Below are 19,716 nucleotides of genomic sequence, written 5' to 3'. Positions count from 1 at the left end.
AAATAAAATCTTAAAAAAAAAAAAAGACAGCATCAGGACTCTGAGGAACCTATTCTGTTTCTCTCAACTCAGTTCTGCTCCCCTCCATGTGTTGACTTTATTCTCTGATGGGTTTTCCCTCAAGATGCAAGACCTGTGAAACAGTTCCAGGAAAAAAAAAAAAACACAAAAAAACGTAGGTAAAGAGAGCTTATCTCTTTCAGGAGCTAAACAAAAGTCCTAGATGTGCCTCTCTTTTTCTTAAACTGAGTCACATTGTGACCAGAAGGATGGGTAAACTAATGAATTTATGAATTAGCCCTAGTGTCAACCTCACTCAAGCCATGAGAATAAACAGTAGAGAAGTGTTTCCCATTGGAAATTGGAGGTGTGTTATCAGACAAAGGAAGAACGATGCTGAGGAGGAAAGCACACATATCTACTATATTGATGGTTTGTTTTAAGGGAGAGAGTATTACTCCAGAAGGCCTCCAGGTAGGTACCTGGGTAGTTCACAGTTTCACCTCCATTTCAGAAAAGGATATAACTGTCTATAATGTTCAGAAGGAAGTTTACTTCTGAAGAATTTACCAGAAATACAGATTATTTTCCTAACATGCAGATCTGCTATCTATCTGCTTTGTCTATTGGCTTCCTTTTTAAATTCCTTCTTTAAAATTTTCCTTTAAAGACCTAAAGAACTTTGATGGAGCCTGGCTGGCTCAGTGAGTTAAGCATCTGCCTTCAGCTGGGGTCACGATCCCAGAGTCCTGGGATAGAGCCCTACATCAGCTCCCTGCTCAGCAGGGAGTCTGCTTCTCCCTCTCCCTCTGCCCCTCCCCTAACTCCTGCTCTCTCAAATATATAAATAAAATCTTTTTCAAAAAATAATAAAGACCCAAATAACTTTGAAAAATAAATCAAAATATACCTTTTCATTTAAAAAAAAAAGACAGCAAATGTAGCCAAACTATATAAAACTTGAGGTTCACACATCAGTGTTCCTATCTTTTTTCACCTGTAACAAAGCATAAATATCTAGATCCAGATGAGTGCAAGCCATGATGTAAACAAAGATCTGCCAAAGTAGTAGGCAGCAATGGAAACTAAGATCCAAGTAAGACTGAGCCAAGACATCTGGGGAAGAGTCTGTAAATGTTCCTCGAGAGAACAGTACCATGGTGGACTCTGGTGACCAGAGGTGATTATAGAAGACCAGCAACTAGGTCAGTGGTGGAGAACTACCCTGCTAACAGTAAAGGAACAAAATAAGGTAAAGAATAAAATTAAGCTCTTGTAAGAAAATCTTTCTCATTTTTTGATAACCAGGTTAAAGCTCTCTCTCTAGGAAAATGCATAAAGGCACTTTGTGTGCAATTACAGGGGCATCCCCGCTGCCCTGAAGTGCAACTGTAGACCTGCCCAGGCATATATGCCCAGGTTAAAAGACCTTATTATGGACTCAAACTATGAAATTACCCAAGCACTTAATTCCCTGTGATGATAGTGTTTCAAAATAAGGTGACTGGGACGCCTGCATGGCTCAGCGGTTGGGCATCTGCCTTCAGCTCAGGACGTGATTCCAGAGTCCCAGGATCAAGTCCCACATCAGGCTCCCTGCATGGAGGCTGCTTCTCCCTCTGCTTGTGTCTCTGCCTCTCTCTGTGTGTCTCTCATGAATAAATAAATAAAATCTTTAAAAAATAATTTAAAAATTAAATAAATATAAGGTGTCTTACAATAAAAATAAAAATGGGTATAACAAATTATAATAAAGAAACCAGCTTTATTTCAGGAACATAAAATATATGGGAAGCCTTGAGATGTCTGAACATATTATCAAAGAACATATCAACCTGGTAGGAGACAACCACCTTGTTGTCTGATGTATGTTAACAAACAGTTTAACATAACACTATAAATACAAGAGTGAGAAAATTTAAGGAAAAACATTCCCACATAGTGGTATAATCACGTTCCCAACATTGATTGGATAGCTTTTAAGAAGCTAAGATACTTTATTTGAGCGTTGAGCATTCTTAAATTTTCTCTTATGTGGAATCTCATCTCACACATTTCATCCCCCCAAGATAACCTCTTCAAGAACAATGACCCCCAAAACAAAATCCATCTATAATCTCCATAAACTTAGTTGGAGGCAACTCTTTCTGAGATGATCACTGAACATATCACACTCGATGAGCTGAGTGACTGGCTGGGTGGCATAGGTCCTTGTGAGGTCTCCACTATATTCGAGAGGTTTCATACCCTCAGTAAGTTAAATTAAACTACACAAATATTAATTCACTACTAGAAAAAGCAATCAGCATTTAGGGAAGATAAATTCTTTAAGTATTAGGTGACAGAAAAAGTTCCAAATTGGTCTCACATCATTGTACATGTAGCATTTTCTTATCATTTTAAATGACAGTAAAAGTTTAAACAGAATATACCAATAAATAAATAAATAACAACCTAAATTAATCTCATGAGTTGCAAAAATGCTTACTCTAGTTAATAAGAAGTCCATTTGGAATTCTAGGTAAAGATATGTCTGGTTTGTAAATGTTGAGCTAACACAAGAAGATAAATAGGGGAGAAAAGGACAGAAAAATGTTCTATTAATTTTGATACTATATTTTTGTGGCTAGAATAACTTAACTAATGAGTGTATGTATTATGGAGATTCCTGCCTGAGAAAGTAGTTTAGGACAGAATCATCATCCTGATTCAGCAGCTCAATTACAGCAAAGCTCTGAGTTCCTCCTATTCAGAAGTATTCTGTGTAACACAACAGCAGGACACAGACTAGAACCAAATCATTTAATTCCAGTGGACTTCAAATCCTAAAGCTCTTGAACGTTCAAGTTAGATGTTTTGTAATATAATATACATAGCAATTTCTTTGTAGCAGTGACTTGAAGGATTAGAATGAATAGCACTAGGGTAAGCTTTAAAAATATATAATTACATTTGGTCCTTAATAAATGATATTAATTATGAAGAGTACTACTCTTCTTCACAAGTCAGGGGACAAATAAGTGAAACTTCTTATTTCAAGAAGAATTATCTCATAAGCACTACTTGAAATTATAAATGGTTCGAGAAAGCTTAGCTTATAGGAAACTGTGGTTGGCCAAATTAAAAGGAGTTAATTAAATCAAATCCAAGGTACCATCAGCTTTGAAACTAGATTGGCCTAGTTCTGGCTGTTCAAACTAGATTGGCCTTGTTCTTACTGAAAAACCTCTAAAAAGTCTCTTAAGTAATGATACTCCAGTTTTCTTGTCAGCAAAATAGATATTGTGATACCATAGGAACTTCAGGTGAGGATTAAATGGACTAATGTTTGGAAGCAGCCAAACAATGCCTCGCACATAATAGCCATTCAGGGAAAGATAGTAAGTAGTAAAAATGAAAGTGACATAGGTAATATGCATAGCAGTAATATACCAGTCTCTGATTTGCACAATTTTAGTATGCATGAATTCCAGTTACCACTATTTAGCTAAGTATAAATAACACAGTTTTCTAACAACATGGTTGAAATTTTAGTTACCATGGTATACTAGCTGTAGTTGCCTAAAGTACAAGCCTTGCTGCTAGATCTTTGGTCCAAAAATCACCACACAGGTAACAGATGTGCATCATAATTATTGACCAAACACATCACTTCCTTCAAATCATGTTAATGATTGGTCATTACACATCTGTAAGCAGTTCATGCAAAGACAGCTAAGCAATAAACATACATAACATTTTGTGAAAGTGAATAATCAAAAAGGGGAATTGATAAACAAAAATGTAAGTGAAGCCAAGAAACAAAAATTAACCATGTAAAATATAAATTACAAGCAAATGGAATTAGAACTAATCCTGGGAATGTTGACATTCTTGCCATTCGAGACTGCAGATATGAAGCCAGAAGGACTTAGAGACTCCAGATACGAAGCTAGAGGAACTTAGGGACTCCAGATATGAAGCTAAAGGAACTTAGTGAAGGTGAACTTCTCAACATAAATGAGAAAAGTGGGTGTGACAAAAAGAATGAAGATGTCTCAGACAAACTGACACTGGCCAAAAAAACTCTGCACATTAAAGGGATTCATGGGGATATTTCACAATATTGAAAAAACTAGAGATAATAAAATATTGGAAGCTGATCCAAACATTCAAAAACTATGACAATTTGCCAAGGCATATATGGGATCCAGGTTTCATACTGTAAGTTATTAAACAAGAAAAAAAATAAGAATAACTATTCAAATTACTCCTTATAAGTTTTTAACAAATACTTTGTCAATGTTACTAATGTTTTAAAATATGGTGTACTAAATAAATATTAGTTTCACTATTTTCTCTTTTCCCTATAAATTAATAATAGACTATAAGAAAGTTTCTAAAAGATTTCATTTATATATTTGAGAGAGAAAGCACAAACAGGGAGGTGGGGCAGAGGGAGAGGGAGAAGCAGACTCCTCAGTGAGCAGGGAGCCCAATGCAGGACTCGATCCCAAGACCCTAGGATCTTGACCTGACCCAAAGGCAGATGCTTAACCAACTGAGCCACCCAGGCACTCCTACAAGAAAGTTGTCAATGTTGTAACAAAGATCATTAAGGATCCCAGAAAAATAATTATTTCTTTCTTATTGATTATTAAGATTGATTTGCATGGTTTCAACACAGTTATTTTTGTGGTTTGGGGCTATATGCAAAGTCCCTATTTTGAAGGGAGACTACTGTGTGTGTCTATCCTCCTCTGCATCTTTCACTTAAATACCCTTAGTAATGTAGAACATTACTTCCTGAGTTTGAAGATATCTACTCCCTTTAGCCTGTATTTGAATGAATTGTGGAGGAGGGCAAAGAACAAGGCTATAAGATCTACTAAGAGGGATCCCTGGGTGGCGCAGCGGTTTGGCGCCTGCCTTTGGCCCAGGGCGCGATCCTGGAGACCCGGGATCGAGTCCCACGTCGGGCTCCCGGTGCATGGAGCCTGCTTCTTCCTCTGCCTGTGTCTCTGCCTCTCTCTCTCTCTCTCTCTGTGACTATCATAAATAAATAAAAATTAAAAAAAAAAAATAAAGCTATCAATAAAAAAAAAAAAAAAAAAAAAAAGATCTACTAAGAATTGCTAATGAACCTACTTTGGAAACAAGCAGTCTATTCTCAAGGTAGGTATCTCACATTATCCTCTTTCATTCCCCTAAATATGCAGTTCCTAATAACTAAAAAACACGTTTCTAAAATGAAAAAACTTGAAAATTGAATAGACACACGATAACTTTTACAATTGTCCTTTAAAAATTAAGAACAATGATAGAAAAAGAAATGTATTGAATCTAAATAAATCTCCCTGCCTGTGCAAAATTATCCTCTTCAATAGACTTTGTAATACTTCATCCAGGCTAGTTTTAAGTGTCTCCAGGGATTATATTAGAAATATTGTATAGAATAACTCAATTCTCTACACTTGCTAACTATAATGAGTTGTAATAAGGGTGGAGTGGCAGCCAGAATAATATTTCCATTAATTTTTGTCAATTTAAGTAAATCATATAGCAGTATTTTCTTTTGTGTAGATTTTTAAAATTATTTTATTTATTGGTCTCACATATTTTATAGAAAATTCAGAAAAAAATGAATCTATTTTTGGTCCTAAATGGCAACCATCAGGATATGTAATTATTATAAATGACATCAATACTAAATTACAGGTAGGTAAGAGTTTTACTGAACATTTGCAGAACAAATGGACCAATAAAAAGCTATACTAAAAAAAGCCACCGTCTTAATCTATTGTGGAATAGTTTCATTTCACAAGATGTGCTGAATTTTAAGAAAAGCAAGAAAATCTTGAGGTAAGACATAAATCAACATTCTCTTCACATACTAAAACATAAGAAAGGTTTCAGTTCACAATTTCTTTGAAATCAGTGAAGACAGAAGTGGGTTTTTTTTAAGATTTTATTTATTTATTTATAAGAGACACAGAGAGAGGGGCATAGACATAGGCAGAGAGAGAAACAGGCTCCCCGGGGGGAACCTGATGTGGGACTCAATCCCAGGATCCCAGAATCACGACCTGAGCCAAAGGCAGATGCTCAACCACTGAGCCATCCAGGTATCCCAACAGAAGTGGTTTTTAAAGCCACTTTTAATTTCAAATAATCATTCATTTCTCAGGACAAAGATTTAGCTACAAATCAGAGATAATAATAGATATTTTTAGGGTTATTGTTATCATTAAAGGAGAAAATGTGTGAAAACATTCTAGCACAGCATCTAGAGAGGACTATTAAGTCAGACTAGCTTTGGAGTCAAACTTATTTAAGTCTGGTTCTGCAACTTAGCTATTACATATGATCCATGTGTTGCAGTGAACCTTAGAAATGGACTGATTTGAGGTTGCTTTATCCAACACTTATTAGCTATGGGATTTGGTCAAACTATTTAGCATCTCTGTAGCTTGATTTTCTCTAATGTGAAATGCAAATAGCAATAGCACTTAACATAGCTTTTTGGTGAGAACTAAATGAGATAATATATGTAAAGCACTTAGAGCAATGCTTGGCATGAAATAAGAGCATCTGTTCACATAACAAACAAAAAAACTGTGCATTTACTATAAATAAGGAGTTCGTCTAAGAACTGGATATGAAGCAGTGAATAAAACAAAACCACTCCCTTCGAGTAGCTCACTGTGGAAAGACAGGTAAAACTTTTCTAAGTCACATAGCAAATAATTAAATTAGATAACAGTTCTTTGAAAGTGAAGGAGATAGTAGGGGATAAAATTTAATTAGAGTGTGTGTGAGCAATTTTTAATAAAGTGCACAGAAAAGACATCTCTGCAGGTGATGTCTGTGCAGCAAGGAAGGAAGCGAGAGAACAGCCCATTTCCAAATGTCTGGAGATAGGAGCCCATACAGATGGAGCAGCAGGGACAAAGGACTTAGGATGGAAGCTCTTCAGGAAGAACTGGGAGGCCAGTGTAGCTGGAGCACAGAGAGCAAGGGCATGAATAGTAGGCAATAAAGTACCAGAGAAAACAGGGTACTCTGGGTTCCAGAGGAAATGTGATGGGGTCAGTAGGCAGCACAAAGGCCCCCTTTTTTAATGAGAGACCAGCCAACATGAGTATGGCATTTCTGCAGTCACATTCATCTGTTTATATTACTCTTTTATCCATCCCCTTAGGTACCAACATCTCTTAGCTCTTCTTCTCTTCCTCAAAGTCCTCTTCTTACTCCACCTGCTTGTGCTCCTCTTATTGTCTCTCCTCCTTCTCTTTCTCCCCATGTTTTCCTCTTCCTCTTACTTTTCCTCATCCTTTTCTTTTTCTTCTTTTTTAAATCCTCCTCCTGATTCTTCTTCTTAGTGGTCATAGAGATATTTATCACATACTATGAAATAACGTTCCCTTTTGACTCCCCATGTCTTCCTCAGCAATATGGTATAACAGTTATTATAAAGGTTATTGAGACAACATTTGTCAAAAGATCAGCTGAAGAACGATAAAAAATTTCAAGAGTTTATTTGAGCAAAAGTTGATTCAAATCAGGCAATGCCAGAGGAGTTAACAGCATCCTACCAACCAGGGCTCAGGAGACACTTATATAGAGAAAATGCAGAAGCAAAGCAAGGAAATCACTGACCGGCTACAGCTTTAAGCAGAGTTGGCTATTTGTGATTGGTTGTCCCTAGGCTTCCATTTAACCTGGAAGCATTTACAGGCTTAGATTTTGGTTTTCTTATAGGCCACCATGGCATTAGAGATATCTCAGTCTTACTGAATCCTTGTTTAATTTAACATGTGTGAAAGCATATACCACAATACTTGACCTATAATTAGCTCTTGGAAAATAATGGTTGGTTATATTCACATATGTCCTAAATAAGTTAATAGTTGAATCTGAAATTATGTGAAGTTTAGAAACATAACTATTTGAGGGTCTGGGACATTGTTTTCCCTGAGCCTTCAAGAAACAAGCTTCACAGAATGTTTTCAGTGGCAATACTCCCTTAACCTAGCTTTTTAATTATACAGCAAATCTTTTTGGTTCTTGTTGTATTTAACTCATTTAATTCTAATTGCAACTTCATGAGGTATGTCTTTCATTAGAACCCTATTTTACAAAAGAGGATTTGAGACACAAAAAGATTAAGAATGTGCCAAAGTTACACAGGTATTAAGTGACGAGTGAGGGTGCGAATCCAGAAATTCTGCTCTTCCTTCCATCCTTTAGTCTGTCTTTCTGGCTTTGATGAAATTATCAGCTTAAGACTCAGAGAAATATACCCAAGAACACAATTACCTTAATGAAACCGGATGATAATGGTAGCCCTAGTAGGAGAGAAACGTTTAAAGTTGAAGAAAAAGAAAAATTTGACATCAAAACACCCAAAATAGGCCTATTTTTCTCTAATTCAGAATTATAATAGATAATGTGGCTGATCAAAAAAATATCAGCCAATATAATATTTGCAAGAGCCTGTGGGTAGCATCTCAACTGTCATAGTCTCTGCCCTCTATCTCCCTGGAAAAGATCAGCTTCTATTTATTTTTTCTTATCTTGGCTTATTACTTTTCCATTGTATTTCTCTGTAATGAGTATAAACATTCATTTTGTAATATACTTATTAACTATCCATTTTTTTCTTTTCCTTGACTTGCTTATTTATATTCTTTGTCCATTTTTCCCATTGAGGTGCTTATATTTTCTGACACATAAGAGTTTCTCTTTAATGAAGTCTACATTTATAAGCATATTTACAAGCAATAGTTGTATACAATATATCAGTCAATATACATACAAAGAAATGTATAAAATCTACCACAATTATATTTATTATCAGAGCTGAAGGACAACTGACATTTAAATACTGTCTCTATTTGACATTAGGAATATAGTATCAGAGATTAAGTGATTTGCATAAGACTGCAAAGTACCACCAGATGGTAATAGAATTAGGACTGGACTCTAGGTACCCTAACTCCAAATTCAGGACTTATTTCCAGTAATTCATCCTTCTCCTGAAAGAAGCCATTACTCAAGTTTATGTGACTCTGTATGTGCATGTGAATGAGACCTTTGCCATAAAGTTAATAGTGTTGGTTTAAAAGGAAAGTTTTATCTAAAATATAATTATCTTTCTAAATATCACAGAACATATTTGATTTGGCTACTAATAAAACAAGATGACAAAAAGTGTTGTTCTGACTTTTTTCTTATCAAAGTGTTGCAAAGTGGATGACTTTATTAAAGAAAGAAAAGCATATTCTCTTCAGGGTCAATTCAAGTGCAGAAAAAAAAAAAGCAGCACAGAGAATACCAGTTCTTACATATTTGAAAAGTAGCTTAAAATCTTATTTTCAAAGGAGTATTATAGGTAATTGGATGGTATCTCATTAATAATGAAATGCATCAGTAGGCAAAACTTTACAATTAAACTGAGACGTACATTACTGAAACTCAGAGTCCTTTAATTAAAAGTCCAAACCATTTTAATTTTATCTTTACTTACTTTAAAAAATAAGAGCCGAAACGTATTGACAAGAACTTCTTAGTCAATTTAATAATACATAAATTCAATTTATATATACTGCATATAGAACTTGCACATCTCTCGAAGTGTTTTTTGAATGTTATAGAGAGGTGTGATATATCAAATGCATTCCTCTGAGAATCAGAATTTTAATTAGAATTTTAGGAAATCTATTACTTTTTACATGTGAGTCTCAAGAAAAAAAAGTTAATTATTTTGTTCAGGTATAAAAACTTTTCTTTTTATGCCATAGCCATTATGAGATTTATAGTAATGGGAGTTTCATGATTGTACCTTAAGTTGGTCCCTTTCTCTCTTTTTTTAAAGATTTATTTATTTGGGAGAGAGAGGGAGAGAACATAGTTGGGAGGGGCAGAAGGAGAAGGAGAGAGAATTCCAAGCAGAATCTGCACTGAGCATATTGCCCAAGGCCAGTCCTACGCCCCTGAATCATGATGTGAGCTGAAACCAACAGTCAGACTTTCAACCAACTGCACCTCTCAGGCACCCCAAGTTGGTCTCCTTTTAGTGGTAATGCATTATGCATCAATAATTGGCCACAGAAAATTATCTACCTCTTTCTTTAGAGTTTGGAAAAGTATCTACCTCTTTGTAGAGTTTTCAAAGCTACAATCAACCTGTCAAATCTGCACCTGCTTGCTGTTATTTGCTATTCTGGCTAATTCCTACCAAAAGTCATTCAGTGAGGGCTTTGGTCAGTGTGAATTCCTACATACAACAAGGAAAAGATAGCTCCTCACTCTCACATAACAAGAATTTGTTCATACCCCAGATTGTTTATCAAAGAAAGATCCTAAACGGAACCCAAATAATAGTATCCACCATGTTTGTATCATTGAGCCACAATTTAAATTAATCATTCATCTTTAGTGTTTTAAAAGAATTAATATGATGATCTTCTTTTACACATTCAAAAACTATGCCTGCAAGTCTTGGTTCAAATTGGTGGTATGTGAAATTCTGTAATTTATTTGCACAGTTTTATCTGACTTCAATCATTCAATGATATTGATAACACACTATGTACTGAGTACTAAATGTAGAGAGAGTCCCTTTTGATATTCTTTTGTTCTTGAATAAATATCATAGTTTGTGGGACTTCACTCTGAAATATGCAGTCTTTCTTCATGGTGGGCTGATAGAAAAAACTTGAGGCAATATGAACTTACACTAGAGGATCTATAGTTTATTTTTGCTGTGAAACCAAGCCAGGACCTAATGTCCCAATATCCAGAATTTAGTACACTTTAACTCTGGATACCATTGATCTTTAAGCTCCAATCACTTTCTGATCTGATAGGTAGAATGTAGTACTTCAGAGTTTCAGGACAGAAGTAATAATTACAGTTTGATTAACTGACAGCACCAGATATCCTAGTATATTACTTGGATTGAAACAGAGTTTAAGTCAGTGACTAAAAGAAAACATCAAAGTCTTTGATGAGATGGGGAAATGGTTATTACAATAGAGACCAAACTAAATAGACTGTTCATATGAGTGAACACAAGTGTCATTAAGGTTTTATCTTCAGGATACCAAAGCACTTGGACATTCATACTAAGATTTAATCAAGAATGACAATAACTTGGAAGGCATGAAAATTCGTAGGAGAATATCTCAAGGTTTCACTAACAGAGTACTTACAAATTCTAAATTAACCAGATGGCAGAATAAGAGAGTCAAAAAAGAAAAAAAAAAAAAAACAACTATAAAGATAATAACATTTATTAAACACTCAGATTGCAGAAGAACTAAAAATGAGGAGCTTCCTTTGGCCATCTCAAGAAATTTTAACTTCAATACGACATAAAGCGAATTCATAAACACTTTGTCCCATATTGAAAATTAATATATTGCTAATGTTCTGTAGGTTGTACCATGATCCACAGTCTCTCAAACCAGAAATCTAGGAGCCATCCATAAGACTTCCAGTCTGGCCCATGACCAACCTGGTTCTAATTCTCAGCTATCCATCCTTTATCTTCATTTCCATTATCATCATCCTATCCAAGTTACCCAATCTCTCTTAACTACACTAAAGCCAGGTTAATCATTTTAAAATGCAAATCAGATTATGACACTGCTTTTCTTAAAACCACTCAACAACTTCCTAACACAGTGAAAATAATGACTCAGATCTGGACATGACCTCCTCTTTTTCCTGCTATCTTACCTCAACTATATTCTTATTCTACCTAGGCTCAAGTTATACAAGTTTCTTGTAGTTTCTCTAAAACTTCTGTATACACATACAGAGTTTTCCTTAGAACTACATATGATAATTTAAAAAAAAAGAAAATAATTCTCTGTAAATAAAAGCTTTGAGGAACACAAAAATTATGTGATGGTCACACAATGCAATTATATAACCAAAGAAAATATTATTTGTTTCCAATAGGAAAGAAAAGCAACCAAGAGAGTGGCTAAATAAATTATGATATATCCAAAATGAATACTATGTAGCTAGAGAAGGAAAATTTTCTCCTTCTTCCCTAAGTTTTTGGCTGGTCTAATAATTAAATTGGCATAAAACAGATTAACAGGAGGAAATAAAATTAATTTTGTATATATAAGAACTGAAGAGATATGAGGTTTAAAAGAAGGCAGCTTTTATACCTTTTAGACAAAAAAAAACAACAATAAATTTTTAAAGAACTGACAAGACAATTCTTGGGGCTTGAGGTAATAAATTAGTAATGAAAAAGTAACAAAGTTTGTTTATAAAGACTTCTCAGCCCTAAATGCCCTAACTCTGGTAATAAGAATGTCTCTCTTCCTCCTGATACACGGAGGGTACCTTTCACATGGAAGGTTTATTGCCTCTTTTCAGGGGAACACAGGAGGGTCAGAGTGTCCTTCTGACACTGGCTGTTTCTTAAGTAGCTGTAATTCAAAATAATTAATACACCAAAATGGCATATTCTGGGGTGGTCTCTTTTGTTCACCCTCAGTGGCAATTAAAAAGGATGCCGTATAGCAAGGTTTTTCTATTTTTAATTTGCATATGATCACTTAAGGATTTTAAAAATGCAGATTTTGACTCAGTAGGACTTAGGGAGGTGCCTGAAATAGTGTATTTCTAAGAAACTAGGTGATGCGCATGCTGTTGATAATTATCATACTTGTGGTAGCAAGATTTTGGAATTATATGTAATATATAGAAATATGTTCTTGAATGTATTATTCAGTTAAAAAAAAGATTTCAACATATGTGTAGTAAGATCTCATTTTTGTCAAAATATAGATTAACGGATAGTGATAAATAAAGATAGGTACACAGTCAATGTTGTGTCCTTACCTCTGTCTTGGATAAAGCAATGATAAGTAACTTTTTAAGTTTTCGTTTTTTTTATTTGAGTTTTCCATTTTAAAGTTAACACATTTTATTATTTTGGTAATAAAAAATAAAAAAAAAAACTTAAAATGGTGGTAATAAGGAAAACTAAATATTTGATTTAAAATAAAGATGCAGGGCAGGGCAGTCCGGGTGGCGCAGCGGTTTGGCACCTGCCTTTGGCTCAGGGCATGATCCTTGAGACCCGGGATCGAGTCCCATGTCAGGCTCCCTGCATGGAGCAGGTTTCTCCCTCTGCCTGTGTCTCTGCCTCTCTCTCTCTCTCTCTCTCTCTGTGTCTCTCATGAATAAATAAATAAAATCTTTTAAAAAAAATAAAATAAAGATCCAGAACTTAATAAAAAGTATATGCACAGCTTCTATGTGCCATGCTTAAACTAAAACCAAAAACAAATGAAATGCAAAAAAAAAAAAAAAAAATTCAACAGGTCTATTTTGGGGGTTCTTAATCATTCTGCTTTTCACTATTCAGCATATTTTCTGTAATAATTTTTACTAATATAATAGAAATATTTATTTAGATTATTTTTAATAATTACTTAACAAAAACCTCTTGAGGAATAAGACTCAATTATTTAAATGATTATGTAGATGAGCCTATAAAAACATAACAGCAAATAGTTGAGACTCTTAATAGCATCTTCTTAAATGGCAGTTGTATAAGACCACAATAGTTACCAAGTTAAAAGACAGTAGTAGTGCTTTTTAGTAATTACTAATTACAATGTTATTCACTTACCTTATTTAACCTTTCAAAGGTTATTTACAAAGTAATTACTTTATATTGAACTCTGGTAATTCTCCAAAAGTGTACAAAAATAAAATGTTATCTTTGAATAATATATAAATTCTAGTGGACATTACCAAAAAATCAGATACATAGTATGAGAAATGATATAATAGAACATGCACAGATTGCTATGGGTACACAGAGAAAAGAGGGATTATCTCTGCATAGAGGAGTGTCAATATCACAGAAAAGGTAATATTTGTGTTGAGTTTTGAAAATAGAAGTTTTCCTGGTGGATAAAACAGAAAATAGCATTTCAGACAGAGAAAATAGTATACAACTAAGCATGAAATTATTCTATATGGTAGGAATTTAGGTTGGATGGGTAGAAAAAGAGAGGTAAACATTACAATTGGACTGGAAAAAGAGAAACATACTTCTAAATGTCATGCTAAATAATAGGACTTACATTATAGATCATTGCCGATATAGGCACTAAGGATTTTTAAGCAAAAGAGGGACAATCACAGATTCTTGTTACATAGAAGGATATTATTCTACAAGTAATATGATATATAAATTCAAAATAGCAGAGTATGACTATTGTGGCTATTTCTATATTTTCTACTAAAGAGGTCCTAAGAAACAATTAGGCATAGATAGGGAAGATACGAATGCCAGAACAAAGGGCCATTTGATCAGACTCACCTGAAATCTGAGAATAGTGCCATAGTACTGTTTTGTATTTGTTGGAGAGGAAAAATTTTACTCTACACTTTAAGTTTCTTCTGGCTGGTCTAAAAATTAAACTTCATTACACAGATTAACAGGAGAACATCAAGTTTGATTGTAGACATACAGAGAACCCACATAAGCATGAAAGATTCCAAAGACAGTGAGGAAAAATGAGATATATATGTCTTTATAGACTAAGAAGCAGGAAGACAATTCACAAGAAGAATGAAAAGAGTATACGTTTGGTAAACAAACACTTGCTGGGCCATGAAGAAACAATGAAACAAAAGACTTTGCTGGAACAGGCCTTGCTAGGTTCCTTCCTGTCAACCACATCTACTTCATATTATACTATAGTTTATCTGTGGTGAAATCTCCCTTCCAGGAACATGTCCTCTATCAAATTCTTTTAGGTAGTTAGGGAAGGGGGACAAAAATGAAAAACTTTTTGAGACTTCTCTAAATTAAAAATCATCAGCTTAGGGGCGTCATGCTGGCAAAGTTGGTTGAGCATCCAATTCTTCATTTCAGCTCAGATCGTGATTTCAGGGTCATGAGATGGATGGAGCTCGTGAAATGGAGCTCCATGTTGGCTCTGCACTCAGTAGAGTCGGCTTGGGATTCTCCCTCTCCCTCTGCCCCTCTCCCCACTTATTGTCTCTCTCTCTCTCTCACTCTCTCTCTCTCTCTAAAATAAATAAACCTTTAAATAATAATAATCAACCTAAAATAATATACATGCCAAAGGGATACATTTGGGGGTGGCAAGTTTTGCACCCCTACACATTTACGTAGCTATCCTTTTAGAAACAAAATAGTTTAAAAAAGGTTGGCTCAAAGGAATCAAGTGATTCAATTAATTTATTAAATATCTAGTACAATATAGTTGTTGTCAAATACACTTCAATATCCAGGGCAACCATCACAACATGAGGTAATAACACTATGCCAGCGCTGATTACATTTTTCACTTTCAGAAAACAAGATTAATGGATAGTATATAAATGATTCATTATAAATATTGGAGGCACATATCCAATATTTTACCCAATTTGAGAATTCTTCAATGAAAAATTACTTTATATTGATTAATGATAGGAAACATTTAATTGTGCCCAACTTACTGACTTAAAGAAGAAAATTACACTTTTAAAATTATAGTCAGTCTTTGTTTTGCAAAGCACAATGCTAACTGAAACATATTGGTATAATGGAGGCATATTGGAATGATGTCCTTGCTTTGCATAGCTCAGTTACCAAGGATCTGTACAAAGGAGAGGATTCCAGTAAGTAAGGTTGTCAGCTAACATGGCATTGTGGAAAACAAAGATAGCCAATATGCAAAAAAAGCCACTGTAATCTTATACTGATACAGTTTAATAGTACTAAACAGAAATAATAAATAATCTAAGTCTTTGGAATATTCTTTGGAATAGGTGACTTAAAAAGTAGCAGCCTCTGAGGAAGTTTGCTTTTAAAATAATGAGGCAAGTTTATGAAATCAATAGTGTGTACATTTTTAATAATGTTTGTTTTTAATCTGTTAAAATTTAATATGTTTTAATATAAATATTAATAATTAAAACTTGAAAAAATCTTTTTTTATTGAAAGATTCATTATTCAAAAAAATGGATCATTCTGTAAGATAATTCAACCTAAGATGATAGACTAGTAACAAATTGGCAATGAGAGATGTGCTGGCTAGTACAGAAAGAGTTTCCAATTGTGTAGAACTGTATACATTATGCGAAATCTACAATCCTAATGTGAGCAGTTTCAAAAATAATAAAAAGAGCTAACAACTCATGTCTAATTAGTCAAAGAGACAAGGGACTACTTCAACATTTTATGTAAATGGCCACTGACAATACTGCACAACAGTCACATGTGCTCTAATGACAAGAAAATAAAAGTGTTGAAAATGCTTTTAAGCAGAATGTACTTATCTGTTAGCATAAAATTCAAAAAGTTTCCAGAGATGCCTATAAAAGTGAGAGTTTTGTATTAATAATGAAAATGTGTAACTCGTGGAGTTTTATCCCATTTCCTTGTGCTGAGAATATAAATTTATTCAAGAGGTAGTCTTGGTTCTACTCCAGCAAGCATTTTGGTCCCATAACGTGTGATACATGAAGTGCCCACAAACAGGCTTGCCCAGGCGGCTTTCTGTAAGAGACACTGCTATATCCACCACTCTGACTGCCTGGATAATAACTAGAGATTCATCTTAACCAGGTACTTCTCTCTTCTTAAAAATAACTCACCAGATTCAATTATTTTAAATATTTTGTAAAGATGACAATTCACTTAGTTCAGAATAAACCAAGCTAAACACTTTATAATGAACCACGCGTAGTTCACTTAACTAAAACATGAATACTGATGGCAGCAAATAATTGCTGGAGAAACTCTCACCTACCACTTGGAAATACTGAATTGGAAAGACTGTCCTCTCCCTATCCCATCTCGAAGCTTCTCTTAAATGGAAACATGACCTACTGAATATGAGTTTAAGAAAAGGAACAGGACTTAGTCCTTTCTCCCTCTCTTTCCAATCTGCTAGGCCAGAGAAGACACACAGTGTCACATAATAATTTTGCACAGTGGGCTCCCCCACAGCAAAGCAACTTCTGCAGCACCGGATTAGGGGTAAGATTTCTAATGAGCTGAAACATAAGGAAAACATTGGGGCCACCATCTCAGTCACATCCTCCACCATCTTTCTGACACCAGTCTGTATTTCTTTATTGGAATAAATCCAAGGAAGGAATACAGGGGTGTACTTATTAGCTCTCTAGAAATTAACAAATACTAGTAGAGTGTGGTTATGGAGTAAATGTCTAACTCTGGCTCTAACCCAGTTTGATACTAAATTTCCTTTTGTTGTTATCAATCTGATTATGCCTCATTTTTAGGTATTCTTTCATGCTCTATCCTCTACATTCCCAACAGATCACTCTGCATAATCTGTAGAGCAAACATTTGAGTGATTGTTATGTAAGAGATACTGAAGTTTATAAATATAATTAAATTTAAGCCTCAACAATTGTATAATGTAGATACTATTATTTATATTCCAAATAATTAAATAAGCTTAAGGAATTTCAATAGTTAGTAAAAGGTCATGTATCTGGACACTGATAGTACCAAAGCTCTAACCTAGTTTTGACTAACTTTAAATCCCATGGTTTTGAAATGTTTTATGGTATGGAATCCTCACAAAAAATCCAATTAATTCTACAGCTATACCAATTATTTATTCAATTATACAAGTTCTTGAACAATTTTTAATAACTACCTATAATGTGCTAGTCATTGTTGTAGGTATAAGAATTGGATACTAAATAAGACTGAGAATTTTTCTTTGCTCAAGGAGTTTACAATCCAGAGCAGGGGAATGAATAGATGGATAGATAGAGGAATAAATTTAAATAGTGATGAGTGCTATAAAGAATTTAAAAGAGAAAAGAAGGTAATTGAATCCATTGTGATGTTAAGTGTGAGGGGTATGTAGCAAGACAAGTTTAGACTGGTTGATATAGGAAGCCCCTCTGAGTCAGTGGTATTTTTTACCTGAGCTCTGAAATGTAAGAAGTCTGTAAAGTAAGTATCTGCAGTTATGAGAAACCATAGTGTAAAGGGAAACAATATAAGTACTACATCTAGACTTTTCATATTTGAGAACTGTCTCTAGCATATACCAGCTATGACTATAGGTAAACTATTTAATGTCATTGTTTATCAATTTCCTCCTCTATAAAAAGGACATAATAAAAACACCTACTTCAGAGAATTTGAATTATTAAATGACTTAATGCATAAAAGGACTTTGATTAGTACCTAAATATATCAAATACTATCTTAGTATTAGGTTACCACCACCACCATCATTGTCATGATCATCACTGTTTTCATTACAGGCAGAATGACTTATTAAGATCTTAGAGATGGAACAAGCTTGGTGTTGCTACTATTATTATCATCCTAACATACAGAGTCTGAACCAGAAACAAACGTTTTCCATGAATAGTGAACATGTTATAAGATAAACCAACAATGAAATATATCAATTCTCATCAGGGGAAGGTCATTCTATCATAGAAATGAGACTCTTACAGAAATGAGAATCTGGGCAGGCCTGGGAGAAGCAATTTCCTGGATCCATCCACGAAGCTTATGACCCAACCTTGGATAAAGAGAAAGATGATCAAATAAATAAATAGCCAGCCAGCATACAGAATATGGTTAGTGAATATGAAGTCCATGATAAAGTAGTAATGAGAGTTACTATAAATGTAAGAATTAATTCAGACATGATAGTTCAAGTTAAAAACTCAAAGGGAGTTTATACAAGTTATTTTAAGAGTAGCTAGATGTGAGGATAGAAAGAATTAATGCCTATGAGTTCCCAAACAAACAAACCAAGTGAGACATATTTATGCTTGTATCGCAGTGTAAAAATATTACAGACTCAATTACAATTAAATAAAGACAAAGTTTTACATGTGACAAGACCAAACAGAAGTCAGAGGAAAAGTGGAGGGTTGTTTTTATTTTAATGATCACCTGTAAAAAGGTGGGCTTGACTTACAAACATCCCAAAGTTGAGATTTTATCTTTTTATATAAGAATCTGAATTGGAGGCTTTGTACAGGCTCTTGGGAAAAACCTTTCTTCCAACCAACTGTGATAGAAATTTTTTATTTTATAAAATGCAGGTTTTATTTTAAAATAGTTATTTCTATGCCATATCCTTGTCTGCCCTAACATGATTTCCTGGTATGGGTGAGCTTCCTCTGGGGATCTGTAGATGGGGAAAGGAAGGTTGTCCATGGAGGAAAGAATATAAAATCCAGGCTACAAAGCAGGTTCATGAAGATGGTTCCAAGGAGTTTGGGTATTACTCTATTGTGAGAGAAAATGGCATAATCAGGTCTGTGTTTCCTGCAGAAAATTTTCTCTTCACTGTGGAAAATAATTTAATGAAGAAATATTAAAGACAAGCAAAAGATTAAGAGATTATACAGGATCAATAATACTGAAAGATAAAAGTAGAAGAATAAGTTAAATGACATCATCAGAGGACAAATAAGAAAAATTCAGAATATGGAACATTCTAAAATACAACTGAACTAGTCTCTCCAAAATACAACTGAACTAGTCTCTCCATAAAAAACTAGACATTCTTATGGGGAAAAAATAGATTAAAGTTATTTAAGAGTAATAATAATCACATGAAAGGCATAATGTTTGACTGGATCCAGACTTCCCCCAAATAAAATACATTTGTGAGACTATGGGGGAAATTTGACTATGAACTGTTAATTAGATAACTTTAGGAAAT

This window comes from Canis aureus, chromosome 14 (assembly GCF_053574225.1).
Source record: "Canis aureus isolate CA01 chromosome 14, VMU_Caureus_v.1.0, whole genome shotgun sequence".
Taxonomy (NCBI): domain Eukaryota; kingdom Metazoa; phylum Chordata; class Mammalia; order Carnivora; family Canidae; genus Canis; species Canis aureus.
Note: the sequence above shows the minus strand (reverse complement) of the source record.